The 6000-nt window shown below is 38.0% G+C and overlaps 1 pseudogene; it reads right to left on the reverse strand.

Moving 5' to 3' along the window:
- Positions 1-4913, reverse strand: part of LOC122495240 — a 29357-nt pseudogene extending 24444 nt beyond the window's left edge.
- Between the last annotated feature and the right edge of the window lie 1087 nt (positions 4914-6000).

A 6000-nucleotide genomic window follows, 5' to 3' on the forward strand; every position in this document is an offset into this window, starting at 1 on the left:
AGTACTGCAGTTCTACAAAGTGTGAGCAAAGTAGAATCTCAGGTTTTCGTCTATCATTTCAGAAAGAACCCAACATGAAATAAATCCACTATCACAAGTATTGCAAAGGTGATCCATAAAAAGTGATGATTGGCAATTTCATACAAAGAAAAAATCCTCAGAGATGAATGTTAGGAATTTTAGAGTGATATTGTGGTAACCTGCCTGAAAGGACCAATAACTTATTTGAGGGCTTAAAAACATCAGATAACAATGTAAATTCATTGACATGTGAGAGGAAAAAAATGCAGTGTATTACAGCAAGAAGTTAGCAAATGGAATACTGTGGAAAAGATTTATTAGCCTCTACAAGTTGGTTTTGAGAAACCATTGGCCACTTGTTACAGTAAAATTCCCAGATTTTCACTGCAACAGTTATTTTCCCCACACTCATCAAAACCTGGAAGCAATAGGTGTTTCTCAAAGTGTCATTCAGGGTTCTTTTTTCCCCCCAAACCATCAAATCTCAGGAATAGGATTTTGAATATCAACTAGCCATTTAGGAGACTCCTAAGATACAGATGTTCATAAACATTACACAAGCTACAGTTCAGGTGCCTACACAAACACCACCAAGAGTAGTGGAAAAATGTGTGGGTTTTCAAAATGTTAAACACTATATGAGTTACATGAACACACTCTTGTTGGTGTCCCTCCCCCCCTCCCCCAAGAAAAATGGGTGAACACCTTATTGCCATTCTGCCAAACACCACATAACTAAAAACGCTGCATGAGGTGACCCCTCTATTTTGTAAGGACATGCACTGTGACTTCTTACAGTCTTGGGCTTAAAGTCTGTTTTGTCTGATGGAAGCATGGCTACTCCACATTCTTTTGTCTTCCATTGGCATGGAAGATCTTTTCCACACCTGCGCTTTCAGCCTGAGTGTGTTCCTACAGCTGAAGTGAGTCTCTTGAAGGCAGCACATATCCTTAATTTGTGTACTTCTTTCTTTTCAGGCAATATATCTTTTGGTTGGAGAATTTAGTCCCTTTATATTTAAAATAAGTATTGACATAGGTATGGATGGAGTTATTCTTGTCATTGTTTTCCATGTTTTTAGTTGTTGTAGAATTACTTGCCCCTTTCTTATCCGTTTGGTCTTTTTCTTTGTGATTTGTTTATTTTCTAGTGGTGTACTTTGATTCCTTTCTCTTTATGTTTTGTGTATCTACTACAGGTTTTGCTTTGTGGTTACCAGGAGGCTTTAAGGAGACATCTTATAAAAATCTATTTTGTTAACACCTTAATTTTGCATACTAAAACTCTTTGAGACCTGAGGTAATTCTTAAAAGATGTCAATGTACAATCCTATGCCATGATAGGGAAGAGTTAGTTACTCCCTTTCTGATATGTGTGAAGGTTTCTTCCTTTCAACCACATCAACTGATATTCTCTAGTTCTAACTATTGCTGGTAAGAAGTTGTCTCAGTATGTGCCTGGACTGCACAAAACCAATAACTATAACACTTTTTTTATAACATTCAGAAACATTTTTAGTTTTAATAAATGTTCAAGAATGATGTTCTGAACACTCATTTCGTAATAACTTACATCAGTGTTAGAAACATAAACGACACCTCTATTTAAGCTTGTTCATAGATTCTACATCATATTGTCCTTCATCTTCCATGGAAGATCAGGTATGCAGGAGTCCCACCTAAGAGGGAAGGGCATCTGATATCTTTGAGGCAGGAAGAATCAGCCACATACTTTCAACACCCACTAGGAATCAATGAGTTTTGTGAAGTGATTTCAGAGCACAAATACATTAATACTTGTAGTCAACATCTTAAAAAGGGCCAAGGTAAAAGAAAAGCACATTGAAATTACTTATTCCTATGCAAAACACCGCCCCTTCTCTATTTTCAGGCATACCCGCATATTCATTATCTAAGTGTTCAATTTTGTTTTATCCCACATAGTTAAGTATTTTTGTGGAGAATAAGGTCTGAATAGAGTGACCAATGTACTCCTTTCTAGTATGAATTCTGTGACGTTTATTGACAGTTGATGTTCAGGTAATTAGATGACTAAATATTTATATCTTTCAGGTTACTTTCCTCTCTGTATGGTTTGTTTTCTAAAGTGTATATTCAAAAAGGTCTTTCCTTATTCATACATTATCCCCGAGTATGCATTTGGGAATACTGGGTCATGACTGAATTCCAGCTAAAGATCAGCCACTCTCTTTACATTTTACAGTTTCACTCCTGTATAATAACTGTGATGTTGAGGTAGTTGTGAGTTCCAGCTAGAGGTTTCCCACATTCATTACATTTGTAATGTCTCTCCACAACAGGAACTGTGATGATGAGTAAGGCTTGAGCAGTCTGAAACACGTTTTTACCACATTTGTTATCATTTTTCTCTGGAGTATGAATTCTTTGATGTTGAATGAGGTTTGAGTACTGATTAAAAGGCTTGCCAAATTCTTTGTATTGGTAAAATCATCTCCAGTATATATTCTCTGATGAAGAATCCAGGTTTAAGCATTGCTTTAATATCTTGCCACATTCCCAATGGGTATCATTACTCTTCGGTATGAATTATCTGATATGGAATAAGAGTTGAGGACTCCTTAAAATTCTGTCACAATCTTAACATTTAGAAGCTTTGCTCTAGTATGAATTCTATGTTAATAAGTCAAGGTTGAACAGTGATAAAACGTTTTCCCATATTGTTCATATTGGTAAGGTTTCTCTCCAGTATGAGTTTTGTAATGTCTACTACGGGATGAGTGGTGGTTAAAGGTCTTGCCACATTCTTTACATTGGTAAGGTTTCTCTCCTCTATGAATTCTGTAATGTCTCTTAAGGGCTGATGGCCAGTTAAAGGCTTTGCCACATTCTGTACATGGGTAAGGTTTCTGTCCAGTATGAATTCCTTGATGTTCTCTAAGGGATGAGTGCTGGCTAAAGGTCTTGCCACATTCTTTACATTGGTAAGGTTTCTCTCCACTATGAATTCTGTGATGTCTTTTAAGGGCCGATTGCCAATTAAAGGCTTTGCCGCATTCTTTACATTGGTAAGGTTTCTGTCCAGTATGAATTCCTTGATGTTCTCTAAGGGTTGAATGCTGGTTAAAGGTCTTGCCACATTCTTGACATTTGTGAGGTTTCTCTCCACTATGCATTCTGTGATGTACATTAAGATATGCCTGGCGGTAAAAGGCCTTGCCACATTCTTGACATTTGTAAGGTTTCACTCCAATATGAATTCTGTGATGTTGTGTATAGTTTGAGATGTAGCTAAAAGCCTTGCCACATTCTTTACATTCATAAGGTTTCTGTCCACTATGAATTCTGTGATGTACATTAAGATGTGCCTGGCGGGAAAAGGCCTTGCCACATTCTTTACATTGGTAAGGTTTCTCTCCACTATGAATTCTTTGATGTGTCTTAAGGGCTGAGTGCCAGTTAAAGGCTTTACCACATTCTTTACATTTGTAAGGTTTCACTCCAGTATGAATTCCGCGATGTTGTGTAAAGGTTGAGAAGTACCTAAAGGCCTTGCCACATTCATTACATTGGTAAAGTTTCTCTCCAGTATGAATTCTGTGATGGTTGGTAAGGCTTGAGAGGTGGGTAAAGGCCTTGCCACACTCTTTACATTTGTAATGTTTCTCTCCAGTATGAATTCTGTGATGTACCCTAAGGGATGCGGGCCAGTTAAAGGTCTTGCCACATTCTTTGCATTGGTAAGGTTTCTCTCCAGTATGAATTCTGTGATGTGGAATAAAGTCTGAGGACCTGTTAAAGGACTTGCCACATTGTTGGCATTTGTAAGGTTTCTCCTCAGTACGAATTTTTTGATGTTCAGATGGTTGTGAATGAATAAAGGCCTTACCACATTCCTTACGCTTGTAAGGTGTCTCTCGAGTATGAATTCTTTGATGTCTTGTAAGGGATGAGTGCCGGTTAAAGGCTTTGCCACATTCGTTACATTGGTAAGGTTTCACTCCACTATGAATTCTGTGATGTTCTGTAAAGGTTGAGAGCCGTTTAAAGACATGGCCACATTCCTTACATTGGAAAGGTTTCTCTCCAATATGAGTTAACTTATGTTGAGTAAGGGTTGAGCAGAATTTAAAGGTCTTGCCACATTCTTCACATTTGTAAGGTTTCTGTCCAGTATGTATTTGTTGGTGGTCAAAGGCTTTTCCACATTCGTTACCTATATAACTTTCCTCTCCAGTACCAGTTGTCTTATGTGTGCTTAGTCTTGATGAATGACTAAACATGTTCCCAGGATTATTACATCTGTAATGGTTTCTTCCCACATGAACCCTCTGATCAACAACATTGGAAGACTGGTTAAGAATTTTCTCACATTCAATGTATTTATAAAGATTCTCTCCCTTAGGGATACTCCTATGTGGAATAAGGTCGGCGCTTTGATAAAAGGCTTCCCCATAATTATTACATTCATCATCGTTCTCTGGAAAAAGAGTCCCCAGATATCTTTGGTGCCCTTCACTCTCCCTACCCTTGTTCCAGTCTGTCAATAAGTGTACATTCTCAGGTGAACTATGTTTATATCTACTCATTGACACTTTCTGGGAAAAAGCTTCAATGCATGACTTTGGCAGGAATGTCTGGGTGCCAGGTGAAAATACAGCTGAAAGAGATCAAATAACAAAAGTAAAATCATTCCAGGTACTACTCTTAGATAAATGTACTCACAACTTCTAATATAGAACCTTAAAATCAATCAGAGAACATCAGGAATATAGCTGAAAGAAATCACCAGGACTTCATTCTTCCATGGACGCATAAACTTTCACACAAGGAATTGACCACATAGCTTAATAGAAAATTGTGTAGCACATCTTGATGTAGCAGAAATCATTCTCTTACATCTCAGAAACTCAGGAAATGTACCATATGTGCTCAAAATTAGCAGAAGAAAGGATAACTAAAACAAAAATGAAAAATATGTACCAAAAATAGGAAAAATCAACAATAGGAAAAGGTGGTGTTCAGAAACCCCCCCAAAATCAACAGAGCTATATCTAATCATCAAAATGACAGAGAAAGCTGACTAAAATCAGAAGTAATGAAGTGAAGGCAGACACAGTACAACTGATCCCATAGAAATAAATAGGCCCACAATAGATAATTATATGGCAAGAAGTCGATACCAAAGAATGGTTATGAATTTCAAAAAGATAAAACTTACCTGGACTCCATCATGAAGAAATCTATCATCTATGTACCTATCCATCCATCCATCTATGTATATGTATGAATCTCCCTATCAATCAATCTGGGGTCTTTAACACACCATACAGATTTTGGGTAACTGGGAAAAGAAAGGTGCATTTTGGCACACTGTTCAAGTTCATTTGGACAGTAGAGCAAGAGCATAGGCGTGTACCACAATGGCATTTTGACACCCTCCCTTACAGCCTTGAGAATTGTACCAGTACTCTTGTGGTCAGAAAGCAACTCCTACCCAACATTTTAGAGGAAAGATCATTCTCCTCTTTTCCACATCCCCAAGAAATGATTGTTAAAACAACTGTGCCTCTGATTTTGAAGAACCAGACATACATAGACCTATTGAAACACACAAAATGGTCTTTGCCTTTAAGGAGCGCCTGAGTGACTCAGTAGGTTAGCATCAGACTCTTGATTTTGGCTTTCATGATCTCATGGTTTGTGACTCCAGTCCCTTCTCAGGCTCTATGCTGTCCATACAGGGCCTGCCTGGGATTCTCTCCTTTCCAAAAACAAATAAATATTAAAAACAACAACAGGGGTGCCTAGGTCGTTCAGTCGTTTGAGCATCTGACTCTGGCTCAGTTCATGATCTCATGGTTAGCCAGTTCAAGCCCCACATTCAGTTCTACAGGAGCAGAAGGAAATACCAAGGAAAAATCAGAAATAAATAAAATAGTTGGGGCACCTGGGTATCTCAGTCCGTTAAGCATCCAACTCCTGATTTCAGCTCAGGTC

This window comes from Prionailurus bengalensis, chromosome E2 (assembly GCF_016509475.1).
Source record: "Prionailurus bengalensis isolate Pbe53 chromosome E2, Fcat_Pben_1.1_paternal_pri, whole genome shotgun sequence".
Classification (NCBI taxonomy): Eukaryota; Metazoa; Chordata; class Mammalia; order Carnivora; family Felidae; genus Prionailurus; species Prionailurus bengalensis.